The 16,528-nt window shown below is 47.2% G+C and overlaps 1 pseudogene; it reads right to left on the bottom strand.

The window, feature by feature from the left end:
* Positions 1-4,565: 4,565 nt before the first annotated feature.
* On the bottom strand, positions 4,566-7,050 carry LOC118980176 (protein NipSnap homolog 3A-like; annotated as a pseudogene).
* Between the last annotated feature and the right edge of the window lie 9,478 nt (positions 7,051-16,528).

The following is a 16,528-nucleotide window of genomic DNA, read 5'->3' as shown; positions in this document are numbered from 1 at the left end:
TATAATATGAGGTCATTTCTGTCATCTGTGAAGTTAAACAATATGGGTGGAAATGCCCACAGGGCAGAAAGGGGATGGTGATCCTGAAGATGCCGTTGCTGAATAGTGATGGTGAAGGATTCTCCTTCATTTGGGGGGATACTGGGTATAAGAATCATTTAAATTGGATCTCCAAAGAACCCAATGAACTTTGATTCTCCTCACTGAAAGTTGAAAATGAAAAATCACAAATTCACAGAAGGAGTTAGATGTCCATGTTTCAATCATTGTAGAAGAGGAATTATACTCCTGTAATTCCTAAGATAATGTATTCGAAATCAGTTAAAGAACCAACAAATTCTTGACACCCGCCCCCCAAAATACTCATCATATCCTCATGAGGTTGAGGATGTGGTTGGTGAAAATGGTTGGTGAGCCATATTTAGGAGCCTGAAAGCTCAGAAACTTATCATTTTCTTTAGGATAAGAGCATTCATTTAGGAAATGAGCATTCATTTCCCCCCAGATACATAGGCCACAGCTATGTAATTAGGTTGACAATTACACTTGGGACCATATGGGCATATTTATAATTGCTATAATGAGCAGGTCCTTGTTACAGGTATTAATGAACAAGATTATTTCAGTACATGATAAGCAAATACAAGGACAGATCTGTCTAGCCAAATGATGGAAATAAATTTAATAATAAAAACACACCAGAAGAAGCAACTGCTCATCTGAATTTCAAGGAAATTCTTCCTGCCATCTGTTGTTGTTAGCATTTTTATTCCATATTTGCCTGCTTTCTTCTCGAGCCCAGCACTGCTGAGCGTTCCACACAGAACAAGCTACCGAGCAGGAGAACAGAGCAGTTGGGGGGATGGGAGGGGAGGCAAAGGCACTTCGCCATCTCCAGGCCCAGTGTGCTGTCTCTGCCAGAAGGGCAGACACCAACAGGATAGGAATCGATGCTAGACTTCCCCAGGGAAGCTTTCATCGCGGGAGTGGAGGACAAAAAGAGACAAAAGAAGTGGCCATCTGAGTGAGCTCAGAGATCCCAAGGGCCACCAGGTAGAGCTGCTCGGGCATACCAGCAACCTGCTGCCCCCCATTTACCCCTCAATGCCATGCAACATGAAACACACGCATGCGGAAAGGCACCATGAGCAAATACTGCTGAGCCACTTACAGATGTCCCAAAGCCTGAGACAGTACTAAAGGTCGTTAAAGGGGAAACAGGATTCTCATAAATGGAGAATCAGGCAATCTGGTGGTGATGGTCGTGGAAGCAGAGGGTGATTTTGTTATTTATCAACAGAAAAGCTTCGGAGACAAGATACTGGAATGATTTTGAGTCCAGGTGGATCCCACCCCACAAACTTAAAGAAACTAAAGTGAAGGGGACTGTGAGCACAGGCAGCGAGCAAGCTCTCCACCATCCCCCAGGGAGCTGACGCATTTGGACTGTGCTCCTGGTAAGAAGAAAAGGAAATCTTAGGTTGGGTTAAGCTCAGTACCCAAGGGAGTTTGCACTGTGGCCAGATTCCCCAGAGAAAGAATAACCAGGCCAGCAGGGGCCCAGACCGTGCCCAGGACAGATGAACCATACTCCTGTGGAGATACGTCAATAAGCTCCCTGTGAAAAACAGAACTCCTAACCATGGGCTGTAACAGACAACTTTCCACCCGGAGAAGACTTCACGGACCACCATTTTTGAGTCATACAGCTTAGCATCAGAGCCTGTGTGCTCAACGAGCACATTCTTTACCACCAGTATGTGGGGACTCTGGCCCTACTGTTACCCGTTGCAGCTGTAACTGATTCACGTGACATTACCAAGCCACACACATATATTAGTGTATGTGCTGGAGCAATCATTTTCCAAAAGATCAAAAAAATTATTCAGGCAGTGATAATAATGCCTTCCACTTATTGAGCTAAGGGCATTTCTCATGCTTTATTATTTTAAAAGCATCCCTGCAAAGTTGTTCAATAGACCCAATTTTTAGCCCTATGAGTCAGGAAGGCCACGTAGCTTGTTCAAGATCATCGGCAGATCCGTGGAGATTTGAACCCATATCTACCAAATTCAGAGGCCCCGACTCTTTCATCTAGGACTTGGCAGCCTTCTTACCAATTGCCAGGCGCAGCCAGCCTTGGATAGTCCGGTAAACGCTCTGATAAAGTGACTATCGTCACTGCAGAACTTCTAACAGCCAATGAAAGAAGAAACCATTGGCAATCATTAGACATAAATTCTGGACTTTAAGGGGAAAAAAGTGGTTTCTAAAAATTCAGAGAAAAAGTAGCAATGGCTCATAGGCCACACTATGAACTTAAATTAGCTAAAAGAACAAAGAAAGTTCACAGAAAAAATTTTACCAATCACAAATGCTTTAGCCCTTTTGGGCTGCTGTAACAAAATACCGTAGACTGGGTGGCTTGTAAACAACAAGAATTTATTTCTCACAATTTATTTCTCAGAATTCTGGAGGCTGGAAGTTGGAGATCAGCATGGCCTGGTTCTGGTAAAGACCGTCTTCCAACTGCAGACTGCCCACCCCACATGGTACCTTCACCCGGCAGAAAGAGAGTGAGCTAGCCCCCTGGCCTCTCCTGATAAAGGTACTAATCCCGTCCATGAGGACTCCCAATCACCTCTCAAAGCCCTCATCTCAAATACCACCACATTGGGGATTAGATTTCGGCACATAAAATGTCCAGGGGGACACAAACATTTAGTTCATAACAACAAATGACATTGATCAAAAAGAAAAGAGGAAAGTGTCTTAAAACCCAAGAAGAAAGCTATGCAGAGAGCTCTCTAATGATCTCAGATTTTAAAAGAAATGTCTGAAATAGGAAAGGAAACACATGTAACCAAGGAATGCGAGCCAGTCATAATGAGACCAGGAGAAACAGAGCCAAGACTGCACTGAGGCTTAAAAGGACAGTGGCAGGGCACTGAGAGGGGCTTTGAACCGGGTTCAGGGCAGGAATAACAACGAGGAACGGAGAGGCCCAGTGCTCAGGCAAGTGGTATCCTGTGGAAAGCTCACAGAAAGACAGTACAATTCAGTATTCCTTTTTCTATCAAAGAAAGTGATCTTCCAGTTGGGAACACTAGAACAAACATGGTTAGTAGAAAATTGAAACCCAAGATAGGCAAGGAAACAATCAGAAAACGCCTAGCAGCCCTGGCTGGTGTAGCTCAGTGGATTGAGCATGGGCCTGCGAACCAGACGATCGCGGTTCGATTCCCAGTCAGGGCACATGCTTGGGTTGCAGGCCAGTTTCCGGCAGGGGCCAGTTCCCTGCAGGGGATGCACGAGAAGCAACCATACATTGATGTTTCCTTCCCCTCTCCTTCCCTTCCCCTCTAAAGATAAATAAAATATTTAAAAAAAAAAAAAAGAAAGAAACGCCTAGCCACTCAAAGGAAAATGCCTAGCCACTCAAAGGAGTTCAAGTTCGAAGTTCAAGTTCACAGGCCCAGGTGAGCAGCACCCTACTACACAAAGGAAGGTGTGGGGCACTAAGTGCAGAAGGATTGGGGGAGGGGCAAGAGTGGTGGTGGTCAGAGGACAGAAATACACCCCAAGTTTTAAAAAGAGCAAATGGGTGCATTACAGATGGGTGAAAATTATCAAGGCCTGGAAATATTTTTAATAAATATGTAGACTTTTAACAGGGCCAACATTTTCATAATCATAAAGATCTCTTGTAAACAAAAGGGACTATCTTTATTAGGTAGTAACCTAAAATGGAGTAAAAATTAGTAAAATTAATTTTAAATGAACATAGTTCAGCATATAAATCAAGCCTTCTAAATTTTAACACTAAGGTGTAAAAATGGTGGTGTATCTCTGGCTGGTGTAACTCAGTGGATTGAGTGCGGGCCTGGGAACCAAAGGATCACAGTTCGAGGCGACCATATATTAATATCTCTCTCCCTCTCTCCTTCCCTTCCCCTCTAAAGATAAATAAGTCAAATCTTTATAAAATTTAACGCTAAGACCTAATCACCTTATTTTCCAAATTAGAGTTACTAATAATTAACATGAAAACATAATTAATACAGATGATGCTGTACTTTTCCAAAGTAAAGAAATATATTTGATCTAATATTTTTCTGAATCATTTTTGATATCACAAAATAAATTATAGTGCGAAACTGTTCAAAAATCTCAGAAAAAAGGCACGATGAAAAGACACACATATGTAAATAATGTTAAAATATCATTACAGAGATGGATATGTAACATCGTTTGACTATAATAAAATATTAAAAAGCAAGGGACTGTCAAAACATAGAAGAGTTATTCTGAAACCAGTGAAGGAAACCAAGACCATGAAGCAGTGGTGGTGATTTCTAACGTGTCCCTGATTCGGAAATGCCATGGGGAAAATGAACACAACTACCCCCTGAAGTGGTGGTGACAAAGGACAAAGGCACCTTCCATAAATGCAAGCAAGGGACACAGCTGATTAACTCACCATCTCCTCAAATGAAAGTGAGAATCTCTTCGGAGGGTCGGAGCCCTCGGCCGACAGCATGTCTTAGAACAATTAATGAAATGGTTCATATTTCAGTAGAAAACTGTGTCAACATTGAATGTGACATGGAGTCAGGAACATGTTCTTGTGACCCTTGGGAGTAGGCATTTTCCCAAACAGCCACCACAAGTCTGAGATTTTCAATATATTGATGTCTCCCAGGTGCGTGACTGTCTGAACTCTCGTTTCACCAAAGAACTTGAACTCTGCAGGGCACTTTATATTCCGGGTGGAGAAATCCAATTAGTTTTCTGTGGCCTAATTCGGCATGAGCATCAGGTGCCCTTTTAAATGTGTCACCCACAGAGCTGGCCCACCAGGTGTCACCCACAGAGCTGGCCCACCAGGTGTCACTGGGGAAAGTAACCAGTCTGTCCACCCTGTTCGCAGGTCTTTCTATTTTGCACCATGGTGGGAATTGCAAAAGTAATCTCAAACCCTTGTTTATCAATGAGAGCCAAATTTAGAACAAGAAATTGTTCTGGGCATTTCTTACTTTTATCCAAGTCTTTCTAAACTTCAGTTCGATGAGCAAAGTGTCTCAACATGAACACCATGTTCATTCTGCCTCCAAATTCTGCATTTCAGAATCCAACCAATTCAGAGTCAGCTATCTGAAGATACACGTTTTTCTTAATGTTTTCCAGAAACTCATTTATCTTTGAGGGTTTAAGACAATAAGCATGAAATTCATAGACTATTTTATCATATTGTCCAGGGAACCTTCCCCCATAGCAGAAGAGGAACAGATCCGAGGGGTGCGAGGCTGTGTGGCCAGGCTCCTCGGGGGGTGAGCATGGCGGGGCTTCAAGGGCCGAGCAGGGCGGCCAGTAGGTGGCCTTGCTGGGACTCCTCCTCGTATGGCTTCCCTACTGCAAGCCGAGACTCTGGCCAATTTTTAAAAGAGTAAGTATCCTTTAATAGTTAAAAGATAATTATTATCAAGATACGTATTAAATGTAATTATTAAACAAGGGAAGTCAACACGCTCCTTGGTCGAGATTCCAAGAAGACATTGTCAAGCTACCTCTATGGACAATAGGGATAAATGTGGGCTGGGTGACCACTGAGTGTCCTTAGCTAGTTAGATAAATGGCTGGATAGTCAGGGTCTAGCACCAACAAGGCCCCTTTTTTATTACAAAATCTTTTATTATCAAAGTATAAGCATGTAATTCTGTAACATAACAATATCACACTCAAGCCCACCGAATGATATCATAGGTGAAATGTTCAAATTAAAACTATACATCATTACCCCCATGTCATTAGCCCACCAACCACGCCCAGGCAGCCGGTACTTCTGCCGCTCCCTGGACGCGCTGCTGACAAACACGAGTCTGTCCACCTGGGGAGTCGTGTGCAGTGACCAGGGGCTGCTCTTCTCACAAGACCCGTGTATTTGGCGGATTTTTAATGAATCACATGGATGCACAGAAATCAGATACATGATAGTTTAGTGCAAATGCTCTGAAGATATTTCGATAGCCCTGTAAAATAATTTAATGTTGAGGAATTCTTCTAAGTTGCCCATTAACATAACTACATACACACTCACTTCCTGATCACCCCATTTCTGAGTGAATTTTAGAGGGGCAGGAAGGTCAAAGCCAGGGTTGGGACGAGGCCTTGAGGTATTTGTTGTTCACACGGCTAGGAAATGGGGGGAAAAGAGATTTTTACACTTTAATATGAAAACATCAAAGGAGCCACATCAAAATCTTTTTCCAGACCTGATTTCTGCATTTTCATCTGCATCACAGATTTCGGAGCTTCACAGCAATAAGGATGGATGTCTTCAGAGGTGCGAGAGGCCAGATGCCAGTCTGGCAGGGATTCACTGTGCTTCTGACATCGGAGAGGACAGAAAGGCGGGGGCGTAGCTGGTGTGCTGGGAACACAGGCTGTATGCAATAGGAATAGACCCTGACTAGTAACTAAGTACGAGAGGGCTTTGTAAGAAAGGACACTGGATAGTGTTTGCAACAGCAGGGAAGACAACCAGGTCTTGGGAAGGCCCAGAATCGGAGTAGCTCCAGGGATGTCAGCAGAGAACCCACATATTGCTTCTGCAGGGACGTGCCATCAACAGCCTTGGTTCCCCCAGCCATTTGTCCCTCCGCTTCTCTGCCCAAGCTTCAAAGCGTGTGCCCTCCCCTGTGATCGGGGATGCTGGCTGGGGTTGTGTGATTGACAGCCCAGCCACATGGGTGGGAGAGAGCAATCTCCCCAAGGGAAAAAGAAGGGATCATTGCCAAATGAAAGGGACAATGTGCTAGAAAAGAAAGAAAATAATAGATTCACTAGGGACCTGGCTTGAAACACTTATTTTCAAAAATGCAGGTTTGGCCTCACCTGCTTCCGTGTGAATAAAGGGTTTTTAACTGACTGCAAGCTCAACAGGGTGGCCCCAGCCTCAGTAAGACTGTGCCCCCGGGGAGGTTCCAGGGCCAGCAGCACAACAACCCCTTGCTGTCCCTGTACGGCCTGGACCTTCGCCACTATCCCCATTCTGCCCTGGGTAGCCCTCCCCTCCGAATCTGGGTTCACACGGGGTGTTCAGACACATGTGAGGCACCAAGACAAGACGTCCGAATCTCGGTGAGATTATCTTCCCGTCACCTTGACAATCCCCCCCACCCCTCATTCTTGCTACAGCTGTCAACACCTTGCTCACATCTGTACTGCACACTCTTCTGATGTTCGGGGCACGCAGGCTGAGTCTCCAAACATCTGTTCTCCATCCACCAGTTTTCCTTTCCTGGGGCAGAACTGCCTTCCATCACAATGGGGCAGCTCGGAGGAGTGGGGGAGAAAGCCATTTGCTCCTGAGCCCTGTCAAGCCAAACATGGTAACACAAAATTCTAATCTCTAATAGACTCAGAAAATGGTGCCTTCTGGCACACTGGAAGGAGCCTTCTCTCACACAGTCCAACGGGAACATGGAGGACAGAGGAAGCAGAATGACTTGTCCATGGTCACAGGACCAGATATTAAACTAGGGTTCATCTGACCTACTAGTCCAGGGACCTAGTCCTAGTCCGCGCAACACCATCCTATTGCTTCCAGCAATCCTCCACTACAAGAGAGAAAACCACGGAATGAAGTGTCTCCGTGGCTCAGTTTTTAAGCAAGTGAGGGTCAAAGCAGGGCCCCACGAGCCTGGAGGTGGCAGCTTCTACCAAACAACCGCCTGTGGATAATTTTACTTTCCATTCTGCTCCCTCTTGATTTGTCCCCTTACTGTTCCCGTTTGTCTCACGTCATGGGGTGATTGCCCAAACATGGGGAAAATGCCCGAGAAGCACTGAGCAGAGTCTGTCCTGCACGTCAGCAAATGCTCAACCACCATGGTTCAGGGACACCAGGGTGCAAAGCACCCTAAAGCACACACACACGCCTGCATGCCTAGAAGTGCAACAGGAGCAAAGAACAGTTTTGAGTTGAACAACATCCTCTTCCTAGAGGATGCTCTGTGTCCCCCACCCCCAATCAGGGCTCTGTGGCCATGTCCTCTCAATGAAATACTGTTGGTCAGTCCCTGGACTAGAGGAGCAAGGCTGGACGGAGGGTGGAGCTGAGAGTACAGCACAGGGCAGGAATGTAGAGCCTCGTGGTGTGGTAGGAGGTAGGAGATAGGGAAAGGGGGCACAGGATGGGCCATGCATCAGCCTTCCTGCGGCAGGTCAGGAAGCCCTGGTCTTCCAGTTCAGGTGGCACTCATCCAACTCTGCTGTCTGTTTCTTCCCCCTCTGACCCCTCTCTGACCACCCCTCATATTACTCCCCTCCTTGTCCCTTTATGTTCCCCTCTCTGCCCACCCCCTCCAATCCAAGGCAGCCACCTGGGGACCCTGCTGTCCAATAATTAGCCAGGGCAGCTGCACAATCGAACAAGCTCCAGAGATCTGCAGCCGGGAGAGTGGAGCCCTGCCTGGAAGAGGGGGAAGCCAGGGGGCCCCACTGAGTCTTCTCAGGTGGCCAGATGACGCTTAATTAGGCCCCCTGCTCTGGAGGCCTCACCAGATGGGCAAGTGCCTGGAAGCCTTAGGGAGCCAGCAAGACGCTGTGGGAACTCCCAGTGTGTGGCTTCCTTTCCAGCTGCTTCCAGGGCTGGGGGGCAGGACAGTGAAAATAGTAATTGGAGCCTCCAGACAAGAGGCCTCCCTTTTCCCTGCCAGGAGGGGCGACGACGCTGTGCCATGCAGCCCCCACTCACGCTCTCCACCAGCTGGGGTCTGAGTTGTTCACGCTGATGACTGAGAATACTGTTTCGGGTGTTTTGTTTTTTTTTTCCCTAGATGTCTACCAGAGGTGTTGGCACTGGGAACATCTTCCTAAATCTAAACAATGCACACCAGGAATACACACAAGGCAGGAGCGAACCAGAAGAGAAACATGAAGAAAAAGTGTGGATCTCATTCTCTCCATCTCCCCAGCCTGCAACACTGAGCTGCAAAGGGTGTGGCAGAGGTGGGGTGGAGCCATTGATGGCTCTGTCTGGACAGGTTGCTGCTTCTGGGCCGGGGAGGAGCCAGGAGTCAGACAGAAAGGGGAGAGAGCACTGGGGGAGACGCAGGTTTTATATTCTGGAGTGTAGCTGGTACATTGCAAGAGAGAACTGCCCGGCATGGTTCTTCAAACCACCGGGCCACTACCCCACTCACTGCTCCTCAATATGGCCGTGTCTACGAGAAGAAAGGTCAAAGAGGGACAGGTAGAGAAGCAGGACCCTTCCTCCCTCAAAGTTCTGCCATGCACGGGGAGTTTACTTTTCAATCACCCCACTGAGCATTAATGGAAACAATGATAATGAAGGTTAGGAACACGGAGAAAGGAAAATGCTAGACGCAGAAGGAAGAATGGGCCAAATGGCCTCTTTGCCCTTCCCTCTTCCTGGCCTCTCTGACCCTCTCCTTGTGTGGCAAAAAGCACTTTTGCCTTTGGATGAAGAGAGTGGTATCCCCGGTGTTTACATTCTTATTGTAGAAAAGTGAAGGTCGGGAAAACAGAGCCGTCTTGTCCGCCTGCCATCACAGCCCTTGCTCTCCCATTCGTGACCCTCTAAGCACCCATGTGGATTCAGAGGAAGAGCCTATGTAACTCGTCTGGTGGTTTCCTTTTCCACACTGTTAGGAGGTGAACTCCCATGAGAATCGGTTTTACCTTATAATCGCCATCAAGCCCCGTGGTAATTGTTTTATAACTAATATATCCAGAGAAAGCGCCAGAATAAAATGGAATAAGGCTGAGGAAATAAGCATACAAATCATTTATTATAATCTTCCTTATTTACCCTTGTTAGTAATGTCCCCTGTCCATGGGACAAATTTGTGCATGGGACAGGCTGTGTATGATTACACTCTTGGCCAGCAGAGGCCCAGGCTGGCGGCAGAATGTCTTTGAGCAATCTCAGTTCTCTGTAGTTTCTAGAGGATAACATATTTTCTGCAGGCTTTGGCTGATAACAGTGGACATTAATTGTTAATTCTCCTCCAAAAGCCAGCTGCTAAGACTCCAGGAAATCTGGGGAAACAGCGCCATCTAGCATCCCTTGCTTTAAGTTCATCGAAGCTGGGTTTGCTGTTGCCTGGGCCAGGTGGGGAAGGCTCACCCTCCTTCTGAGGTTGCCGGGCTGGAAAGATGCTCTCCCTAAATTCACCTCAGTGATGAGCACAATCTCTTTGCAACAGCCTGGAGTCTACTTTCCTTCAGAAATGTAGCTCAGCTTAATGTTCAGGTTGAATAAACAAGGTTTCATAACATAGCATTAGCATAGTGCAATTTATTTATAAGGTGCTTTGGAGATACACATGCAACGGATGAGAAAACAGAGGCCAGGGAGAAAAGATACCTACTCGGGGTCACATGGCTGGTTTGCGATTGAGTCAGACTCAGAAGCCAATCCCACTACTCACCAGCTAGCCAGAAGCGAAGGTAGAAACCAGACACAGGGGTGAGAGCATTCTTCAGTAAGAAAAAGTGTGGGCCTCCTTCTGAACCTATCTGATGACAACAAGGATATGACAAGGTGTACATTAGACACAAAGACAGCCCCTGGCCCACATCTAGGACACAGACAGACAAGCTGCATGGATTTTTCAGCAACCCCACAAAATGGCTACAGCAAATATGTGGGCTATTCTTCAGCCCACACTCTCCGTGGTCTGGTCAGTCAAACTTCTCCCTTAGAGGAGAAACACTGCAGAGCTTAATCTTGGAAACAGGGGCTTGGGAGATCTCCTCCTCCGAAGGCCCTTTGGAGCTCTGAATTTAAATGTGCCAGCCTCTCTTTTCCTCTCTCAATGAGGAGCATTGTGGAGACTGAGCCTGTCTGAGCTGGAAGGGACCATTGCAATGAGCTCATGCAGTGGAGTGCATCCTGAACACATGCTTGCGGCACTGGGGGTACATTAACAACAGTAGCATTACATCCCCACCCTGGCCAACTCAATCAAAACCTCTGGTATCGGGCCTAAACATTGGTATTTAAATTCCCTGAGGGATTGCAATAGGCACCCAAGATTGAGAATCACTGAGTATTGGCCCAAACCTTCCTCTTAAAGATGAGAAAACCAAGGCTCAGAAAGAAAAAGTGACTTCCCCAGAGACACGCAGGGAGGTAATGACAGCTTTCTCTCCCCTGACCACCTCTGCCTGCCGCCATCTACCACATCGTGTTTGCTGTGCAGCACATGAGGCCTCATGAGCAACCAACCAGGCAGCCAAATTGTCAGCCCTGCAAACAGCCCTCTGGAGGCAGCCATTGCAGACGGCTCTGAGCACTGAGCAAACTCAGAAAGAAGAGGCGCTAATGGATCCTCACCCATGTGAGGGAACTGCCTGCCTCTTGGTGAAATTTTTTCTCCAGCTTTGATTTTTGGAACTGGAGAAATACTCACAGAGTGGGTTTGGGGAGCCCCTGGACCAGAGCCAAACTCCACTGACCATCTGACTGGTGGACTACAGTGGTACTTTGAGTCTCCAGTGTCCACTTGTCCCCCAAAGTCTGGTTACAGCCCTTTCCCTAGAGCACAGTCACCGTAACAAGCAGTAAGGAGGAAGGTTTGGTGTCAAATGTGATGGTACAGCAGGATTTTCAGGAGCAGACTGTCCTCTCCTCATTCAAGGGGCTCTGAGTCTAAGCGCCGGCTCAGGTCTGGAAATTGGTGAGGGGCTGTAGCCTTCTATTGGGGGGACTCTATTGGCAGATCTATTGCCTTTCCATTTGTGTGAACCAAGTAAGCCTTGAGTGTCCTGACTTTGTATTTCCGCTCAAGGAACATCATGATCAACCAGACAACGCAATGATCTCTGTAGGTCCTTCTATTCTGATGATCACGCTGGCTCTGCTAGCCCTTACAGGAACCACAGTCACCTTGGCCTTGGCAATCAAATAGACCTCTTGGTTTCAGGTTCTATCATCCCCACTGCTGTCAGGGAGTCCAGTCTGATGGCAGCGACCCTCACGTTCACTCCTGGCCCTCAGAGAAGAGCTTCCACTGATCTCTGCAAGGGTGCTAGGCAACCTGCCCCCCCACCACCACCACACACACAGATGCATCTCCCTCGGGCTTGGTGAAGAGAGTGCCCTCTGGACCTTGTGGGGACACAGGCAGGAGGTAAGTGAGTCAGTCTCACATGATAAATCCACTCTGGCATCTCCATCTACCTTTGGATACCTTCCTCTGCCTCACTGAAGGCACAGGCTATCCTGCACCACTGCACCTGTCATAGACGTCTGGCCAAGAGCTCATACCTTATTGTCTTCATGACAAATAACCGCCCAGTGACTTCAAAATCAAAAGTTTCCATTAAAACCACACATCTCCCAGGCTATTTCTCAAACTTTAGCACAGCTCAAAAATTATGTTGGAATGCCGTGGGTTTTATAGAAATCACAGAGCGTGAGCCATGAAATGAGTAACTGCATGGGTACTGAAAGTTTAGAAAAGAATAATGATTCGGCCAATCTTCACACAAGGTTCTCCAGGAAGAGGTCTGCCATGGCCGGAGTATTCCAGCAGGGCATTAACATGAACAGCCCACGCTGCCCTTCCCTGTCCCACTTCCCAGTTCCACAGTCTTCCTCTAATCTGTGATACTAAAAAGAAGGAGGGATGAAGAATCTTGACCTTGAGCCAACCGGGTTCCAGGATTCACATCATTTTGCATCATTTTGCCCCTGGCGTAGCACTGCTGAGAGTAACACACAGAAGCCTTAGAGAGTGAAGGGTGTTGGCATCAGTGACTTTGCCTGCAAGCCCTTTTTTCTAATTTTCAAGTTCTGACCAAAATGACACAGGCTATCCAAGAATTCAACTCAGGAATCCTTTTACACTGTCAACATATCGTGTGACTTCTCAGTGAGACTGTGAAATCCCTAGATTGGCTTCATGTTTCACTCAGTTCACAGGGTCCTTCCAATGGGCACAAGCCCTATGTGACTGGAACCCCTTTTCCTCTCTGGCGCATCTCCACTCCTTCCCCGGGCTCTCTGGAGCCCAGACTCTTTGGCTTTGTGGCTCCTCTTCAGACGTGCTTGGAACCCCCTGGCCATTCCCTCCGCTCAGTGTGCCCCCTACCAGCTGGCCCCTTGGCCTCCTTCAATCTTTGCCCCAATGTAACCTGGATGCTGCTCTAACAACCTCATTTTGCACTGCCTCCCCCTTCCCTTCCTCTGCCTTTTTTCCATAGTCTATGTCCCCTTTTAGCATACTGTACACTTCATTTATTTTGACATTGCCTGTCTCCCCCATCAGAACAAAAGCTCCATGAGGGCAGACATGCATGTTGCTCCTGTTACTGCTGGACCCCAACCCCTAGGAAAACGTTTGGCACGTGGCAGGTGATCCACAAATGTTCTGTGAGCGAGGGAACAAAAGGTGGTTCCATGCTTAGTGCTATGGCTGAGCCAATCACATCTTAATAAAGGGGATCCGTGGAAGACCTAGGTGGGGCCAGTTTCCCTGCTTTTCTTCCCTCCCAGAGTGGAACAATCTCAGGACGACCAATGCAGTTAGTTAGAAATGGCCTGAGCCTGCCCAGGCATACAGACACAGCAATGAACATTTCTACATCGTTTCCTTTTCCAATTCTTTTGCCTGGGTCAGGTGGCAAAGGCCCGCCCTCCTTCTGAGGTTGCCCGGGCTGGAAAGATGGTTAAAAAATTACAGGCGGATGGTTAAAGTAAAATGGTTTCACTGTACAGGAGCTTGCCCTATGTCTGGAGTTTAAAAAACGAATCTTGTCTCACTAATAATGGGTTTCATCATTCTGCTCGAAGAAAGAGATTTCAAGTAAAAGGGAAATCATAATGTGGCTCCTTTTACATTACAGTAATAATGACTTTACCAGAACAGCCTGTGGTTAACTACTCATATGTGCCTTGAGGGGGCTCTTGTTACCCCTGAGGGTAAACCAGGACCAGTTTATTGCAAGAGGAGGCCACACATGTCAAGCCCATCTGAGTATTAATCCTTTTGGCCAAATTCCTTTTCAGCCAATGCATTGCTTAGGTATTACAGTTTATTCTGAATCCAGACAGCTTTATTACTATATGCTGGAAACTGATTACCAAGTGGAAACATTCATTGTTCAGAGAATTCCTGATACAAAATTCATTCTTTCATTTGCTGAAGATGGACTTAGAACCTCATAGGTATGTTCAGTATACCAAGTAAAAAACTCAGAAACATTATAAAGGATAGGGGGCCGTGGGCATATGATTTTGAGGGAAAGGGGATCCAGCAAGACCTCACAGAAAACATGTCCCCGGACAAGCCCTGAATGGAGTGAGGAGGGAGCCAAGTGCATTTTGAAGGGAAGGCATTCCAGAGAGAGCTCAAGCAAAGGCCCCAAGGCGGAAATGAACCAGATGGGTCAGGACACAGAACACTCTCCTTCTGGCTTTTCTCCTCTTCCCCTTGGCTTAAATCCCAATGCTCATCCTAGCCCGGAAGCCAGCGGCCCCTGTTCTGGCAGGCCCAGGTTCTTCCCAGCCCACAGTAGGAGTCAGACCTCTCAGAGTAGCCCCACCCCCAAAACTTTTATTGCCAGAGGCTCTGGGCTAAACAAAACCCCTCTGTCCACCCACAGACAGGAAGTTTTAGATTCCCAGGCCTTTTAACGCAGCATTTCTCTTGCTGACAAATCAAGTAGAGGTGTTGGCAAGACTCCTCTTGTCTGAGGGTGGAGCCCCTCCCCACCCACCCCCACACTCGCACAGAAGAGCTCAAAATGTGCCAAGTGAGGAAGAACCGAGCTGTGTGCAGGCCGAGCTGGCAGTAGGGTCATTCCACCCCATTTCTCACAGGCCTGACACATGTCACCATCAGTGGGTGAGCTGAGCCCCCCACCCCACCCCACCCTCAGCCTCCAGGGCAGAAGGGAGTCAGCAGTGAGGAGGAGGAAGGAAGTCACCACACATACTTGCAGAGCCAGGCTGGGAATACAGATTAGGGGCACACAGTCCAGGCCAGACCTTACTTGGGCAGCATCCCCTGACCCTGGAGCAGGTCACCTCACCCTGGAGGGAAACCACAATTGGTCGTTGGTAGAAAGAACATGGCTGTATGTTCAACAGCTTCTCCAGCCTCGGAGCATAGGTGCTGCACACAGTGTATGGGCTGCCATTTCTGCTGAAATGGATCCTGGTGTATCAGTGTATTAATGTTTTCATTATTATGTTCCATTTGTCTCAGCCTCATTTCCAGCAGTTCCCAGTCCCATGCTTACAAGCCATTTATTTAAACAGAAATGCTATATAAAGTAAATTTAAAGGATGCTAAAAAGGCAAAAAAGACCAAAATGTGTTTGAATTACCTGTTGTGTCCTCACTACAGTCTTTTTATTCTGTGAGGTCATTGCACCAGGTACATTCTGTACATCACCTCATTTTACCATACCAGCAACATGAGGTGGGTCTTGGGGTTCCCATGTTTCAGATGGAAGAACTGAGGCTCAAAAAGGTAGAGACACTTGTCTGAGCTCACACAGCTAGAAAGGAGCCAGAGTTAGACGCAGGTGTGCCTGGTCCTAGAGTCCAAGGAGACTGCCCTTTTTGCAACAGACTGAGGCACCCAGGAGAGCAATAACTATAGGCTAATTACTTGTGGATGACTTAAATTTTCTAATTCACTCTCTTGGAAGGAGAAAACAGGACATCCGGGTCCCATTAAGTCCCTTGTTGAAGGAGAAGCAACAGGGGGAAGGAAGGCACAGAAAAAATGCAAACCCAGATGAAAGGTTTGCTGACTTCCTGTGTTTGTTTGCCCCAGCCTGCCAGAGACGGCTTTCCTTCATAGGAATAAGGAGAGAGACACTTGCTTTAGTCAGCATCCTCTCCAGCCCAGCTCCCTCTCTTGTCTGGCAACAGGCTAGTCAGATACTTAAACAAAAGAGCAAGTCACCCAAGCAATGCGAAAGAAAGGTCGCCTACAGGCCTGCCCTTGAAAATCTCCCCACCCTTAGGCCTGAAAGTTCCCCTCATTTCACAGACACAGACAGAGGCATGAAGAGTGGGCTATTTGGTCCAGAAGGCATCACCAGTCCAGGCAGAATCAGAGCTGCAAAGAACTGAGCAACTCAACCACACAGGCCATCCAGTCATTCATTCATTCTTCCAAATGGCTAAGTCCTTGCCCTCATGGAGCTGATGTTCAAGTGAAGAAGACAGGCTATAAACTAATAAATACACGGTACAGCATAAGGGGATAAAGATGAATATAAAAGAGTTGGGGGATGGCCTTCCTGGGGTTACCTTGAGCAGAGACCTGAATGAAGAGAGGCAGTACATGCAAGGTTACAGAAAAATGGAACACACTAGGCATGTGCAACAATAGCAAGGAGTCCAGAGTACCCAGATCAGATTGAACGAGGAATGGCAGGGTGGAAACTAGGTTGAGAGGTAACTGGTGCTAGATCACAAAGTTTAAAGTGCCGGACACAGGGTTTTGAACATTTTTGTGTATGCAGTGCAAAGCCATGT

Source organism: Sturnira hondurensis, unplaced genomic scaffold (assembly GCF_014824575.4).
Source record: "Sturnira hondurensis isolate 20B ecotype Veracruz unplaced genomic scaffold, ASM1482457v3 Scaffold0001872, whole genome shotgun sequence".
NCBI lineage: Eukaryota > Metazoa > Chordata > Mammalia > Chiroptera > Phyllostomidae > Sturnira > Sturnira hondurensis.
Note: the sequence above shows the minus strand (reverse complement) of the source record. Positions and strands in the feature narration are given on the sequence as shown.